The sequence below is a fragment of the Neomonachus schauinslandi genome, chromosome 6 (assembly GCF_002201575.2).
Source record: "Neomonachus schauinslandi chromosome 6, ASM220157v2, whole genome shotgun sequence".
NCBI classification, from domain to species: domain Eukaryota; kingdom Metazoa; phylum Chordata; class Mammalia; order Carnivora; family Phocidae; genus Neomonachus; species Neomonachus schauinslandi.
This window is the reverse complement of record NC_058408.1, coordinates 60,016,479-60,034,125: the sequence shown is the minus strand read 5'-3', so window position 1 is coordinate 60,034,125 and position 17,647 is coordinate 60,016,479. Positions and strand designations below refer to the sequence as shown.

Genomic DNA, 17,647 nt, shown 5'->3' with positions numbered 1-17,647 from the left:
AAAAACACTTAACCCTACTACATATGATACACATGGTGTTTTTTAGTCCACACTAATTTTTTTAACGTGAGTCATAATGTGCCAAACTGATAGGATTAATGGTTCATGATTTATTAGAGTGGAGTCTTGTAGAGCATAGTAAGAAAGTTTGGATTTTATTTGGTGATGGGAAGTCAGTTGGAATGTTTTGAGTGCTGATTTAAGTTTTTAAAAAGATAACTTTGCTTTTGGATAGCAGGCATACAGAAGTGGAAACAGGGAGAGCAGCTGAGAGAGAGAGAATGGTGGCTTCCACAAAGGTGGGGACAGTGGTCAGGATGAGAAGTGAGTGGGTGAATTTGATATGAGTGCTGACAAATTGTGCTGATGAACTGGATATGTACAATAAAAAAAAAAAAGAAGAGTCAAGAATGACTCCTAGGTTTTGGTTGAAGCAACTGGCTGGAATTTAGCATCTTTAATGGATATGTGGGATACTGGGCAAGTATTGTGGTATATTTGGGGATATTTGAGAGTTCAAAAGTTCTGTTTTGGACATGTTATACATTTGAACTCACTATTGCATGTGGAATATGGAGCTGTCAAGTAGGTGGTCGGATCTTCAAATCAGGTGCTCAAAGGGGAGGTTGGCATAGGAGACATTAATTGGGAGTCATTGGTATGTGCTCCATGGACCTGAATGCAGATGGAAGTGAGAATGATAAGGGTTTAAGTCTGGAAATCTCCAGCATTTAGAGTCTGATAGAGGGAAGGGGCTGCACCAGAGCTTGACCACCTTGGGCACTAGAGGTTTTGCCTTTTACACAGTTATCCCTCAGTATACTTCCCTCTGACTCTTCTGCTGCAGGTGGTCTTCGCCTTTGTTGAGCTATCCTAACCAAATCAGAGTTTAGCACTTAGTTGTATTTCTATTGTTCTGGGATCAATTATGAATCCTCAGTTTTATATATTCTTTTCCTAACTTTATTATAAGTCTAATGAGACCAAGCACTCTCTTTTACTTCTTTTATTTCTATTATACCCATTAAATCAGTACATATTTGCTAAGCAAGGCAGCCATAGGTCATAGAACATTTCTGAGCATAGGGGAGTAGATGCTTAATATATATTTTATGCATCAAAAAAATTATGATGACAATAGTGAGCAGTGAGCACCTTCTTACTAGGGAGGATCCCCAAAGGTAGAATTATTTAAATATATTTGCAGTCAATCTAGGAATCTAGGTGGCCAAAAGGTACATTGTATTATAACTGGTATTTGCTATATTCTTTGACAAATATGATGGGCATTTCATTTTAAAATTGCCAAAATTAGGGGTGCCTGGGTGGCTCAGATGGTTAAGCGTCTGCCTTTGGCTCAGGTCATGATCCCAGCGTCCTGGGATCGAGCCCCGCATCGGGCTTCCTGCTCAGCGGGGAGCCTGCTTCTCCCTCTCCCTCTCTCCCTGCTCATGCTCTCTCCCCCCCCCTCTGTATCTCTGTGTCTCAAATGAATAAATAAAAAAATCTTAAAAAAAATAAAATAAAATAAAATTGCCAAAATTAGCTTTCTAAATTTCCTACTCTCCAGGGGAAACCCTAGGAAAAACTTCTAACTTCTAGGATCAGTATGGACAATATTCACTAAAGCAAAGTAAGCAGAAACCTACGAGGTCACAATGGAGAATATCCAGCAAGTAACTGAGCAGGTGTCTGCTTGTCCTATAAGGTGGGTGTCTTTCCCGAATAACCTTGCTAGAGATATTTGAGATAGCAGTTGAGATTTTGTTTTGTGTGGCCAAGAAAGGAGGAGGGAGGTCTAAGAACAAGAAGGAGGGGATACTATTTTGGTTAGAAAGTTTATTTGGCCTCAATTTTCACTGAGTTCTGGTGAATCACTTCACTGTATGACATCAATCTTCATTTTGTTCCTGGAAGTCTAAATATATGTCAAGAGGTATTTTCAGTGCTATTGCTTTATGATAATGGATTTCGCTTCCAGATTCATATGCCTTTAGGAGGAAAGAGTATACATGTTCAAAACACCTGGAATTTAGTCAAATATATATTGACTTTCAAATCAAACGGAGGATGGTGTGAATTAGGCTGAAAAATTGTCTTATTCTGGCAGACAGATGACATGATTAGGCTGTTTAAGCTCAGCTGCACAGCTTCCTTCTACTCATTTTCAGAAATCAGTGTTCTGTCAAAAAGAAAAAAAAGCACCTACACTATGCAGTAAAATTCAAGTTTTTAAGACCATTTCTCCTGAGAGAATTGCTTTGTCTCAGGGGAGAGCCATTAATTTAATACTTTTTCTTGGTAATTACTAAGAATTAAGCCAGGTTTATTGTGGGATCCCTCAGGTTAAATCATCTCAGCCAATTTTGAAATAAAGTAGATGGTTTCCAGCCTTGACATGAAGCGTCAGGGGGAGGAGTGACTTCATCGTTTATCTAAATAGAGAAGGTGAAACTGAGACACATGGCTTTCCAAAGTGTGTATAGAAAAGGGTTCACATACAGCTCCTTGTGTGGGGTGTGCTACCCAAATCCACTGGGCCTCAGTGGTGCTGTTATCCCTGAGTGAAAACACCTTCCCTACCTTCTTCACCTTCTATTCAGCCATTAAGATCTATATCAAATGTTTCTTTACCTTGAAACTTTAATCCCCCCTACCCTATTCCTTTTCTCCTCAACAATGTTGGCAGAGTACCTCTCCACTGGGCTTCTATAATATACTAGGCATACCTCTGTCCTAGCCCTTAATACATAGGATTAACATTTCATAGTATTTCCATTTTCCCTAAGAAACTGTAAGATTTTCAGGAACATGGACATTTGCTTATTCATATTTATATGCCCAACATCTAATCCAGGCCCTGGTACATGTTAGGCTCTTGGGAAACATTGAACTGATTTAAGCCAGCTGGTCACGCCTGTTGTGTATTATATGTTTGTGGAGGATGTACACATCCCTGGGGAAGCTCAGTGACGATTCGCAGGTAAAATCAGAGTGAAACCACACAGTGTGGGCCTACAACATGGCCACAAGGGGCTCAGTGTGGGCATCTAGAGGCTGGTTTGAGGACTGACTTTTCCACTTCACACTCAATGTGTGTGATTGCAGTCTAGTTATTTAACTGTTCCAAGTGTCCTCATCTGTGAAACGAGCCAGGCGTTAATAGTAGTCCCTACTGAATAAGGATGTAAGGAGTGTGTAAGATAACACATGTAAAGTGCTTAGAAAGGTGTCTGACATCAACACTCAACCTCGTTAGCCGTTACCTGTTACTCAGCAGGTAAAGTCTGATTTCCTGTGTGACTTGGAAAATCTATTTAGTTTCTGTATTTGTATTTTCTACCCACAGAAGCTACTTAAACAGTTTGAATTGGTTGTCTAGGTAAGCATGTGAGGAAGAGGGAGAGGAGGGGAGAAAGGTGAAAGAGAGAGAGAGAAAGGTAGAGAGACTGACATCCTGTTTCATTGAGAAAAGAAGCAGTGGACAAGGGCTTGGTCTTGGAGTCCTTGCTTCACTGTTATCTGCTCCACTTCTTCTATCTCCCTCTCTTGCCCCAAGGGCTCCTGTCACTGTAACCACAGAGTGTGACTCATCCCCTGCCACCTGGTGACACACCTGAAGGGGTACTGTAACTAAACCGTGGGTGGCCACAGCCTGTGGTAGGCAGAATCAGGGCTCCTGGGGCACCTGGCTAGCTCAGTTGGTAGACCATGCAGCTCTTGATCTCAGGGTTGTGAGTTCAAGCCCCCCCCCCCCAATGCTGGGTGTGGGGATTACTTTAAAAAAATGAATCTTAAAAAAAAAAAAGAATCAGGGCTCCCTAACTTGTCTGTTCCCCAGTCCCCAGGACCTGTGATCCATCTGGTTACATGGCACGGGGATTAAGGGTGCTGAGCAGCTGTCCTTGAGATGGAAGCCTGCAGGGTTCCCAAGGAGGAGGGGGACAGTGAAATCACAATGGTCCTTACAAGAGAGAGGTGGGGAGAAGGCCCTGTGACAAAGAAGCAGAGACTGAGTGTGATGAGAGAAGCAGAGGTCAGAGTGGTCAAGGAGCCAAGACAGTCACAAAAAGCTGGAAAAGACAAGGAAAGAAGTTCTTTTCTACACCTCTGGAGGGAAAACAGTCCTGTAAGCAACTTGATTTTAGCCCCAATAAGACCAACTTCAGATCTCTACTCTCCAGGCCTCTAAGAAAATAAGCTTGAGTGGCTATAAGCCCGAGTTTGTCTGTGGTAGCAGGTTATCCTCAGTCTGAGGCGGTTCCATCTGTTGAAGAGAGGCAAAGCTTTGCCACCATATCTGGGTCTGAACAGACTGTCACTGTCTACTTTTTTTAAACTGAGGTAGATTATTAATCTTTCTGAATCTCAGATTCCTCAGTTATGAAATGAAGACAACAGCATGTAACTTACTGGGGGGATTAAACAATACACAAATCACCAGATACGGTGCGAGCATTTTCCAGTTCCCTCCCACTGTGGCGTGGCCGATGTGTCAACGCCAGCCTTTCAGTGGAGGGGCCCCATTTCCTCATGAATAATGATCATTTCAACCCCTGGTTCTTGAGGACTAGTGGCTTTATTTGCACATGGATTAGCTAGATTAATTCCAAAACTTCTTTTACAAAACAAACCCAAGTTTCTTGTAATAGAGGGAAAAGAAGATTCAATATATGTATATAGTGTATTTCTTAGGCCTACTGTATTTTCCCCAATGTTTTGGTGGTTACTGGAGTGGTTACTAGACTCTGAATTTAAAATAATTTTCTGAATTTCCTTTTTTTCTATAATTTCTATTAATGCCAAATTTGTCCAAATGTTAGTGAATGTTGGCTGGGGATATTTAGATCACCTCATCATTAAAGGGCATCATTCTAGTCAAGATCAGTTTGGACCTTATTAATAACATTTAACTTTTTGATCTTAATGTGTATGGTTATTAAAAAAAATGCAACCCATGTATTAGCAAAATGAAAAGTGGGAAAACTATGTAAAAGGTTTCAGTGAAAACAACCTGATAAGATAAATAAATAGTAAAACCAAGTCTTGTCTTTCTTAACATGCATGTTTTCCTAAAAAAAAAAAAAGAAAAAAGACATGTTTTCCTCAAGATCTCAACCACTTCAAATTTAAAGCCAAGGTACGGTGAAAGCAGTAGTGAGGGGAGCTTGAGAGGCTGCATGCTCCAGGGCAGGGGCTTCTGGGCAAGTCCCAATCCCATGGCCCCTGGAGTGGGTGTGTCTGTGAATGGTCCTGGCAGGTCTTCCCAGAAAAGTCAGAACAACATCAGTTAGGCTAATGTGGACATTGCTGCTATGAACATTGGAGTGCATGTGCCCCTTCTTTTCACTACATCTGTATCTTTGGGGTAAATGCCTAGTAGTGCAATTGCTGGGTCGTAGGATAGCTCTATTTTTAATGTCTTGAGGAACCTCCATACTGTTTTCCAGAGTGGCTATAACAGCTTGCATTCCCTCCAAGAGTGTAAGAAGGTTCCCCTTTCTCCACATCCTCGCCAACACTTGCTGTTTCCTGCCTTGTTAATTTTAGCCATTCTAACTGGTGTAAGGTGGTATCTCATTGTGGTTTTGATTTGGATTTCCCTGATGGCTAGTGATGTGGAACATTTTTTCACGTGTCGGTTAGCCATTTGTATGTCTTCTTTAGAGAAATGTCTGTTCATGTCTTCTGCCCATTTCTTGACTGGATTATTTGTATTTTGGGTGTTGAGTTTGAGAAGTTCTTTATAGATCTTGGATACCAGCCCTTTATCTGTAATGTCATTTGGAAATATCTTCTCCCATTCTGTGGGTTGCCTCTTAGTCCTTCAACAGATGAATGGATAAAGAAGATGTGGTTCATATATACAATGGAATATTACTCAGCCATCAGAAAGGATGAATACCCACCATTTGCATCAACATGGGTAGAAATGGAGGGGATTATGCTAAGTGAAATAAGTCAAACAAAGACAATGATTTTCATTCATATGTGGAACATAAGGAATAGCACAGAGGACCACAGGGGAAGGGAGGAAAACTGAATGGGAAGAAATCAGAGAGGGAGACAAACCATGAGCTACTCTGGACTCTGGGAAACAAAGTGAGGGTTACAGAAGGGAGGGGGTGGGGGATGGGGTAACCGGGTGATGGGTATTAAGGAGGGCACATGTGGTGATGAGCACTAGGTGTTACATGCAACTAATGAATCATTGAACACTACATCAAAAACTAGTGATATACTATACGTTGGCTAATTGAACATTAAAAAAAGAAAAAGAACAGCATAAGTTAAAAGGGAAATACCTGGAGCTCCATGGTGATTTGATTGATTTGTATGAATAATGGAATCTGGTTAAGATAAAAGGAAATGAAAATCATTCTTCCAAAGGAGCTTAATAACACTCACTGCAGGAGGAATGTTAGGTAGAGATGTGAACATGATTAATAGCCATTATTTTCTAATAAAAGTGATGAGTAGTGGCAGGCACCATGAGGATGAGGAGACACCATGAAACAGGATGAGGAGAAAGAACCCCAACTAATTCCAGATGTTTTATTACAAAGAAACTGGAATGAGTGGAATAGATCTCCATGTGAATCCTATCTCTACCCTCCACTAGGTATGTGACATGGGACCAGTGACCTGACTTCATTGAGCTTCTGTTTGTCATCCCAGCTCCTTCGCTGCTGCTCTCTGATCTTCCTTGGACCTACAATTACAGCCTCCCTCCCACTTTAGGGGTACACTGTGGTGTAGGGGCATCTAGACCTACTCTTAACATTTGCAGGGCAGGAGCACAAATAAGGACCCTTATAATCAAGGCTTAAATATTGAGTTATAAATCAAGCAAAGAAAATGTTCAGTAATACATGTTCCTCCCATCTTGACAAGTCTACCTTCATAATGACCAGGAAGGCATTTCACATTTGTGATTCTTTCACTCCTCCGACTTCCGTGATGGATGGAATGCCACTCGTTGTCATGCTGCCTACTCCTGCTTCTCTTTCTACCTCTGTTTTTCTCTTACAAGCCAAACAACCTCATGGAAAAATGTATGGATGCTCCATTCTGCATATCTTTTTTTTTTTCTTTTTTAGAGAGAGAGAGCAAGCAGGTGGGGAGGGGCAAAGGGAGAGGGAGAGAATCTTAAGCAGACTCCATGCTGAACACAGAGTGTGATGCAGGGCTCAGTCTCACAACCCTGAGATTATGACCTGAGCCAAAATCAAGAGTCAGATGCTCAACCAAGTGAGCCACCCAGGCACCCCCATTCTGCATATCTAAGCACTATCCTTACCGCGTCTATGAATAGCCACCCCTGGCCACCCTTCAAGCCTGCTCTATTCATACTGGATGAGCCATCTTCCATCACAATGAAAAATTGGGGTGCTGGACCTGGGAAGGCCATAGAAGTAGAATCAAGTCTGTTTGGGTGGAGAAGTTCTGAGTACCAAAAGCATGGCCTAGAATTAAGAGCATAAGCATTAGGTGGACACATCCCTTAGCTGTGTGGAACCTTCAGCCAATGGGGGTTCAGAGACGTGGGCCACAGCCTGATGAAACCAGATACCAGGCCCATCTTGCCCAGGTCTGAGGGAAGTTCTGGATATGCCCAAGTAATAGATACTTTCTGTGCCTCAGTGTCTACGGAGCGTCTCTTAGTGTTCATAAAATAGTTCTTTTGATCAATACTAAGTGAACCACCCCTGCTACCATAGATCTCAGACTTCAGTCCCAAGGGCCTGGAGACAAATCAGAGGCATTGAACTTACTGAGACACTCAACAACTCTCTAGCCTTTGTATGACCAGAGCTTTCTTTCTGTATAAGTTCATCTTCATCTTCTCCTCCAAGAATTTCTTACAGGAAGATCCTCTGGCTCCTGGTGGTCTACCAACAGTTTGCCAGATGCACCAGATAGATCATCTTCTCACTTATGGTCAAGCTAAGTCTTCTGCAACATTGGGATACAACCCATTACTAAAGTTGTGCTCAATAAATTGTGATTAAAGGGTGGAAAATGCCCTTTTTCCTAGCCACATATTGTAATAAGATATTTGAGACACTTTAATAGAAGCATGAGGACTAAAATGTCCCTTGAGATTTGAGCTGACTGGATAGTCTATCTATTTTTAGTTGTATTACAAAGGTAAAGGAATGTCTAATGGCATAAAAATTGCTTCTAATGCATCTGTGTTTTGAATGGGAAGTTATAAAGATAGGTCAGAACTCTGGAAACATGTATATGGGATACCATCAGTAATGACCAGTTCACTGTAGAAGGCATAAAAATCAGATTTTGAGGAACACATTCAAATATATTTAACTCAGTTATACCAGTTTTCCAATCTTAGTGAATGTTGTAGGTTGAGTTGTGTTCCCCAAAAAAGATATGTTAAAGATCTAACCCCCAGCACTTGTGAATGTGGCCTTATTTGGAGAGTGGGTCTTTGCTGATGTAATCAAGTTAAGATGAGGTCACTGGGGTGGGCCATAATCCAATATGCCTGGTGTTCTTATATGAAGAGAAGAGACATAGGCACAGAAACAGGAGTGGAGACACCATGATGACAAAGACAGGTTGAAGTGTTGTAGCTGTAAGCCAAGGAATGCCAAGGATTGTCAGCAAAGCACCAGAAGCTAGGGAGAGGCAAGGAAGGATTCTCCTACATGTTTCAGAGGCAGCATGGCCCTGCTGACATGTTGATTTTAGATTTCTGTCCTCCTTAATGGTAAGACAATACATTTGTCTTGATTTAAGCCAACCAGTTTGTGGCATTTTGTTATGGCAGCCCTAGAACAATGGGATGAAAAGACCAGAGAAGCGCAAGACCTTACATGTGCCATTCTCTTAGAAGCATAGAATATTACCACGGAGGGATAGTAGCAGTACTTTCCCTAGATTTCTTGATTGATTGGTTACCCCAGAAAGTAAGTGACTTACCCAGGTGATGAGCTCTGAATCAGACAGAATGCTGGAATTCAGGTGTCCTGACCCACAACTGTTGTGCACTCTTTTCACTTGAGCAGGTGGCATCTCCCCTCAGTAGATGTTATTAAATAACTCTGATGAAAAGTATGGAGTTATGCAGGTGCAGAGATTTGCTAAATGTTATTTGATATGGATGTGATTTTTTTCCCAATGAAATGGGGCATAAATTTAGTAGCAAACTTTCTGGCTGCATCCAAGATGTTATAAATGATTTGGCATTATTTAGCAAATTTAGAAACAAATTTGCAGCACACTTATATAACATCTTTCAGAGAGTTTGACTAGAAAGGGGACACCACATAATATTAATAATAGTACCGTCACAGTGACACTGTGACCTGTGGGTAAGAGGCTGGGAGGTCATGCCCTCCTGGTGGGCATCTCTCCTCAGATTTATGCAGACATCAACTGAAGGTTGGGGCAGGGGAATTAAGAGGAAAGCAGATTCATTTACTCCTTAAGAAAATTCTCTAAAAGTTTTTTTTTTTTTAAATCCTTAATAATTCTTTTGAGATTATAAGAGTTGATATTGAACTTACTTTTGTATTTTGTTTCTGTGCTTCATTTGGCACATATATGAAGAAAGTTGAGTCTGGTTTCCAGACTACTAACTCTGTCCTGGGGTTATAAATATAGATGGACCTAAAGCAGGGACATGGGAACATCATATGAACACTCTGTCCTGAGTCAAGGGAATACCTTCTACTCTTTCCCCTGAGACTTGTTAGTGACTCCCACATGCACACACACAAATGAGGATGGTTTCTACAGGACATTCGCAGGCCATTAGGACTTGTAAACAATTATTTGACTGAGAAGATTTGAATGGTGCCTAGTTTTTAATGGCTTGGATATTTGTGTAATGAGTTAATTTGTCCATAAGAGAGTGCTTCTCTTCTTCTGTTAAGTGGTAAGTACTATTGGTGACAACTGGATGTAGAGTTTCCTGTCTGAAATACATTAGAGAGTATAATAAAGGATGTAATACAAAGATGTGAACTGTATTGTGATAAAAGCACATTTGTCAGACCATGGTGCAAATCTGACCCTAACTGAAAGAGGAAAAGAAAGAAGAAAGAGGAAAGGAAGGAAGGAAGGGAGGGAGGGAGGAAGGAAGGGAAGGAAGGAAAAAGGACAAAAAGGAGAGAGGGAGGGAAGGAAGGTTGAATGAAAGTGTCTTAGATTCCAGTGCAGTTCTCTGAAAAGTTCAACAAGGCCATTTGGAAGTTTTCAGAAATGCACTGTGTCTCCCAGGAATGGCCTATTGCCGTAACCCCATCATCTCACTCATTGTTTGATAGCAACCTCGGGAGTGGGGAGGATATGGCCACAGTGCAAAGCTCAGAGTGACTGGTTCTCTCTATAACATCTCCTCTTGCTCTGAGGAAAAGGTAATCAAGACCTTAAATACAGGCTTTAAATCCCAGCAGCCCTCTGCCTCTAGGCAGATCTGGGACTTGGGGCCTGTTGGCTACTTAGAAAATTTGCTGCTGTTGGAAGAATAAGCCGTTGGAGGAACACTAGCATTTATCTTCATCCTGCTTCTTCTGAGCTCATCTGGGGATCTAGGGGTTAATTTTTAAAAGATTAAAAGACTAAAAGAATTAATCTTTACATAGAGCACCTGGGCACTGAGAGTACAAAGATCAGTAGAGTGTTGTCCGACCATAAGTGAGAGTTACAATTAAGTGAGAAAGACACGTGTGAGCAGATGATCACAAGTACTGTGGAGCAGTGCTAAGACAGAATCATACAGAGGATGCAGTGGATGCCCAAGGGAGTTGGCTTAACCTGAAGGGTCAGCGGAAGTTTCTAGGAGGAAATGACTTCTCAGCTAAGTCTGATTATTATGTTTTTACTTGATAATTACTATTTTTGGAAAATATTTTCACATCTTTCCTTCTAGCCCAAAGCTTCTTAAGTATTTTCTTGCAGTGAATTTTAAATATTCACTGAAATGTATGCCAAGCCCTTGTTGGAGACTGGAAACCACTACATGGCCTCTCACATGATCTCACTTTCCTTGTAATGGTAGAATTATTGTTAAATGAATAAATTGAGGGAATAAGATGGTAAGTAAACAACTATTATTAAAAATTAAGCCCTTTAAAAAATAACCCCAGCTTTTTAGAGAAGTGATTTTCCTGCAAAGTTAAGTATGAATAAGTGAAGGAAGATAAGTATTTTCCCTTTAAAAGGCTTACAACTTGTAAGAGAGAAAGGAATGCTCACAAAACAATAGCATAATACGGACAGATGCCCAATTATTAATAGATTTTGTTCATAAGATATTTTGTCATCTTTTGGGAAAAAAATGCATCCCCCCCATAATGTGTCATTAATAGAATTTCATTTTTTTAGGCCAGCCCACAAAATGGCATAAGATGGCTAACTCTAGCACTAATAATCCTGATCGGTAATTGTTCCAAAGTCTTCAGGTGGTAACTGTGAGCCTGTCAATTTTAGGTGTTTATCAGCAGCATGGCAGAGTTAGGATCAGGAAGAAATTTTCCAGAAGAAACACTGTGGGTTTTAGGCTCCTGTTCTGTAAGAATGACACTGAATTTATAAAAATACCTATTTGCAGGGACAGTTGAGATCAGATGAAACAGTTCCAGAGAAGAAAGGCAGGCAATAAGTCCAACAGGCACTGGAGGTGGGGAGAGAATCTAGGGACAGTTCAGCTTCTTCAACAACTTGGAGGCACTGTTTAAAAACTTCAGGCTTCAGTGAAATTTTCCTCATTTGATCTACCCAGTTGTCTCCCTCTCATTTATAAAGTTTTCTGAATATTAAGAAATCTCAGAAAAACTTCCAGAAAAAATGATAATTTTGTACGTAAGCTCGTGGTGTCCCTCTCTTACAAAGCTATGAAACAATAGAAAGAAGTAATATAAATACATTTTTAATGCACCTTCATCTTAAAGAACATTCTCAGTAATATGCTGTGCACTTTCAGTATCACTACAGAATAATTTATATCAAATTAAAAGAAAGACATGAGCACTTGGGAGATTGTTCCTATTTGGAGAGATCTCTGCAGTATGAGGAGAGTCTTAGAAAAGAATTCTGAATACATTGTCACTGGTATTCTCTAATTTTGAGAGACTGAAGCATTCAAGGTGTGGGCAATTCAAGGAAGATGTAGAATCATTCAAAATTCTTCCTTCCCCCTAAAGATAAATGGTTTGTCAAGGCCTTCACTTGAATGGCACCGAAAAATTAACCACTTCCCCTCTTGGCCAGCTAAGAGACATATCTTTAGGGATCAAATGTATGTACCCAAAATGTCAGCAGAAAATGAAATAGTTGGGAGAATATGAAAAATTCTTAAGTCATAAACCACAAGGAAATCACAAAATGGCCACTCTACCCCAAGTAGAGAAAGAAGTCAAAATCCCAAAGGTACTCTCTACAAAATCCCAGGGCACATTTTCAATTTTGTGGAGCTGGTCCATGTTGCTGGGAATTCAGACTAACTGGGGGAGGAAAGAGAAAACAGAATCCCCTGACTGTAACTACCCAGGGCCCTTTTCCTTTCCCTTACAAATTCCTTCTTGAAAGATTTTTTTTTTTTTTTAAAGAGTAGAAGTCACAAATTCTAGCCCTCCAGTTCATGTTCTAAAGAGATTTTCCAAATAGTATACAGAGAAACAAGGATGAGTTTCTAGGAGAATCCACCCATCCTAGTTTTGTGCAAAAGCCAAGCTTGCATGGAATAGCCCTCACTATTCAAATATACCTAGACATAATACAACTTACTTATGTTAAATGTCTGCAAAATGTCCCAAAAGTAAAACAACAGAGACTGGCCATAAAAGGTTGTTTAAGAACACAGTTTGGGAAAGCACACACAAAGAATTAGAAGAAATTTTTGGAAGTGTTTTACATCATGAGGGAATTTAGTAAAATTTAAAGCATATCGTCTAATGTTCTGAATGACGAGATCAAAGATGACATGATAATACAAGAGAATTAGGTGTAAAGGGAGTTAGCCATATTAAGCCATATTAAGGAAAGAAACTGCAGAAATTAAAAACTCATTAGAGGGATGCCTGGGTGGCTCAGTCATTAAGCGTCTGCCTTCAGCTCAGGTCATGATCCCAGGGTCCTGGGATCAAGCCCCGGATCGGGCTCCCTGCTTGGCGGGAAGCCTGCTTCTCCGTCTTTCACTCCCACTGCTTGTGTTCCCTGTCTCGCTGTGTCTCTCTCTGTCAAATAAATAAATAAAATCTTAAAAGAAAAAACTCATTAGAAACGCAAAGTGAAGAATCAACACTACAGAACTGAGTCAGTAATAGGGAGAGCAAGACCAAGAATCAGCCTGAATATAGGAAAAAAGGAGAGGTTAAAGCAATTAACTTTATTAATGATTAATATTTTGAGTACTCAGTCTAAGAAACTACTCTAAAATCTTGTGTTAACTTATTTAATCAGAGAAAATATTATAGATATGGAGGCAAGAAATGAATATCAAGACTATAGATTATGGTTATATCATCAGAACAAGAAAATTATTTTTAGAAATAAATTACTCCCCCCCCCCAAAAAAACAAATAAATTCAGACCCAAATCTGTAGATCAAAATGAGTCAAGATATTTCAGGCATATTTATTACAAAGCAATATGTTTATTAAAAAGCACCAAAATAAAACAATAACAAGTAAGGAAATCGAGTCCTAAATAAAAAATCTCCCATAATAGAAAAGTCCAGGACTAGATGGCTTCACTGATGACTTCTACCAAACATTTGAAGAAGAATTAATATCAGTCCTTCTCAAACTCTTCCAAAAAATTGAAGAGGAGATAATACTTCCTAATTTATTTTATGAGGCTAGTATTACCCTGATACCAAAATCAGACAAGGACACTACAAGAAAAAGAAATTACAGACCAATACCCCTGATGAACACAGATGCATAAATCCTCAATAAAATACTAGCAAAGCACATACAGCAATCAAGTAAAAGGATTATACACCATGCTTAAGTAAGATTTATCCTTGGGTTGCAAGGATGGTTCAACATACAAAAATCAATAAATGTGATACACCATATTAACGGAATGAAGGACAAAAATCGTATGATCATTACAATAGATGCAGAAAAAGCATTTTACTAAATTCAACATCCTTTCATGATAAAATTTTTCAACAAATTATATATAAAGGAATATACCCCAACATAATATGACAAGCCCACAGCTAACATCGTACTCAATGATGAAAAACTGAAAGTTTTTCCTCTGTTTTTAGGAACAAGACATCAATACTCACTGTTACCACTTCTATTCCATATAGTACTGGAAGTTGTGGTCAGAGCAGTTAGGCAAGAAAAAGAAATAAATGGCATCCAAATCAGAAAGGAAGAAGTAAAAGTTTCCATCTGCAAATGACAATATCTACTTCTAGAAAACCCAAAAGACTCCACCAAAAAACTGTTAGAACCAATAAAGTAATTCAGTAAAGTTGTAGGACACAAAATCAATGTAAGGAAATAAGTTACAATTCTATATACTAACATTAAACTGTTTGAAAGGGAAATTTAGAAAATAATCCTATTTACAATAATAGTAAAGACAATTAAATACTTAGAAATAAATTTAACCAAGGAGATGATGAAAGATCTGTACATTGAAAACTAAAAGACTTGATGAAAAAAAAGAAGAAAACACAAATATATGGAAAGATATTCCATGTTTGTGGACTAAAGGAATTAAGATTGTTGAAATGTGCATTACACCCAACACAATCTACAAATTCAATGCCATCCCTATAAAAATTCCAATGGCATTTTTCATAGAAATAGAAAAAAAAATCCTAAAATTTGTATTAAGCCACAAGACTCCAAGTAGCCAAAACAATCTTGAGAAAGAACAAAGCCAGAAGCATTACACTTCCTGATTTCAAACTATTTTACATTACTATAGTGATAAAAATAGTATGGGGCTGGCATGAAAGCAGACATATAGACCAGTAGAAGAGAATAGAGTCCAGAAATATATCAATATTTATATTGTCAACTATTTTTTGACAATGGGGAAAGGATAATTTCTTCAATAAATGGTGCTAGGGAAACTGGATATCCACATGCAAAAGAATGAAATCAGACCCCTCTCTTACACCATACTCAAAAATTAACCACTTAAAATGGATTAAAGACTTAAATGTTAAGACCTGAAACTGGGAAACCTCTAGAAGAAAAGACAGGGAAAAAGCTTCTCGACATTTGTCTTGGCAATGATTTTTTTTGACATCACACCAAAAGCACAAGCAACAAAAGCAAAAGTAAATAAGAGGGACTATATAAAACTTAAAAGCTTCTGTAAAGTAAAGTAAACAATCACCAAAATGAAAAGACAACCTATGGATTGGGAGAAAATATTTGCCATGTATCTGATAAGTGATTAATATCCAAAATATATTAAGGAGCTCATACAGCTCAATAGCAATAAAACAAACAACCTGATTGAAAAAACAGGCATGAGACCTGAAAAGACGTTTTTCCCAAGAAAGTATACAAATTCCCAACAAGTATCTGAAAAGGTGCTCAACATCATTAACCATCGGGGAAATGCAAATCAAAACCACAATGAGTTATCACCTCACACCTACTACAATGACTAGTATAAAAATGACAAGAGGTAAATGTTGGTGAGGATGTGGAGAAAAGGGAATCCTTGTGCACTGTTGGTGGGAATGTAAATTGGTGCAGCCACTACGGAAAACAGTATGAGAGATACTCAAATAATTAAAAATAGTACTACTGTATGATCTGGCAGTCCCACTTCTAGATATATATCTAAAGGGAAAGAAATCAGGATCTTGGAGAGGTATATGTACTCCTGTGTTGATTGGAGAATTATTCACAATAGCCAAGATGTGGAAACCTAAGTGTCCATCACTGGATAAAGAAAATGGAATAGAATGGAACGGAACACACACACACACACACACACACACACACACACTGCAATGTTAATCAACCTTAAAGGAAATCCTGACATTTGTGACAACGTGGATGAACCTGGAGAACATAATGATAAGTGAAAGAAGCCAGAGAGAAAAAGACAAATACTGTATGATCTGACTTATATGTGGGATCTAAGAAAAAAAAATGTGAATTCTCATAGAAACAGAGAGTAGAATGGTGGTTGCCAAGAGCTGGGAGGAGGAGAGGTGAGAAAATGTTGATCAGTGGGTACAAATTTCAGTTATAAAGTGAATGAGATCCAGGGATCCAATGTACAGTGTGGGTGACTATAGTTAATAATACTGTAATGTAGGGGCGCCTGGGTGGCTCAGTCAGTTAAGTGTCTGACTCTTGATTTCAGCTCAGGTCATGATCATAGGGTTGTGAGATTGAGCCCCGCCTCAGGCTCTGTGCTGGGTGTGAAGCCTGCTTAAGATTCCCCCTCTCCCTCTGCCCCTCCCCCCCCTCTCTCTCAAATAGTAATAATAATAATAATAACAATAATACTGTATTGTATACTTGGCATATGCTAAGAGAGGGGATCTTAAGGGTTCTTACACATGTAACTGTGAGGTAATGAAAATGTTAAATAACTTGATTGTGATAATCATTTCACAATGTATGCATATATCAAATCATCACATTGCTCATATATACAATTTTATTTGTCAATTATACCTGAATAAAGCTAGAAAAAGAAAAAAGACAATTTTGGTAGGTTATTGGGATGCAAGGATCTATAGATATTTCTACAAGCATACATGTAAAAGAGATTATAAAGGAAAAAACTACCTTGGATTCAGACTTTTTCCTCTGTAACATTGTATCACAAAAGACAACACAGCAAGATGTACAAAATTTGAGGCAAAATTTTGTAATTAAATTATATTACAACCAGTAATGCTGTTGTCCATATAAAAAGAAAATATAAGTACACAAATTTAAAGATTCAAAGCATTTCAAAGACTCAGGAAATATACTAGAAGATATAGTTTAATGGACTGAAAGTGGATAATAATTTTAAAACCTCATTTGTAGAATGAATGGACTAATAATGAGCATTTGAAATCATTTGAACGTACAATTTTTCACAATGTCTATTAGAAATACTAACTATACAAAAGAAGGCAATGTTATAATACAATAATTAAAGATAATTTCTCCAGGGTAAGAGGTTTGTATAAATCTTGGAGCATGCTACAATGAAATGGAGATGAGAGGAAATGTAAGTAAACTATTCTTAGTCTTTTACATTTTTTCAGTAAGTACTGTTTTGTATCTGTACTTAATAAATTAAGAACTTTATTAAAATCTGCCATGTAAGAAACAAAACGAATGAGCAAAGGGAAAAGAGACAGAGAGAATGACAAAGCAAGAAACAGACTCTTTTTTTCAAATTTTTTGTTGTTATGTTAATCACCATACATTACATTATTAGTTTTTGATGTAGTGTTCCGTGATTTGTTGTTTGTGTATAACACCCAGTGCTCCATGCAGAATGTGCCCTCTTTAATACCCATCACCAGGCTAACCCATCCTCCCACCCCCCTCCCCTCCAGAACCCTCAGTTTGCTTTTCAGAGTCCATCGTCTCTCATGGTTCGACTCCCCCTCCGATTTCCCCCCTTCATTCTTCTCCTCCTGCTATCTTCTTCTTCTTTTTTTTTTTTTTTACATATATTG

At 38.8% G+C, this 17,647-nt stretch overlaps 1 protein-coding gene across 8 annotated transcripts in view; it reads left to right on the top strand.

The window, feature by feature from the left end:
* Positions 1–17,647, top strand: part of RGS7 (regulator of G protein signaling 7) — a 522,489-nt gene that overhangs the window by 287,588 nt on the left and 217,254 nt on the right. The window lies entirely within an intron of this gene.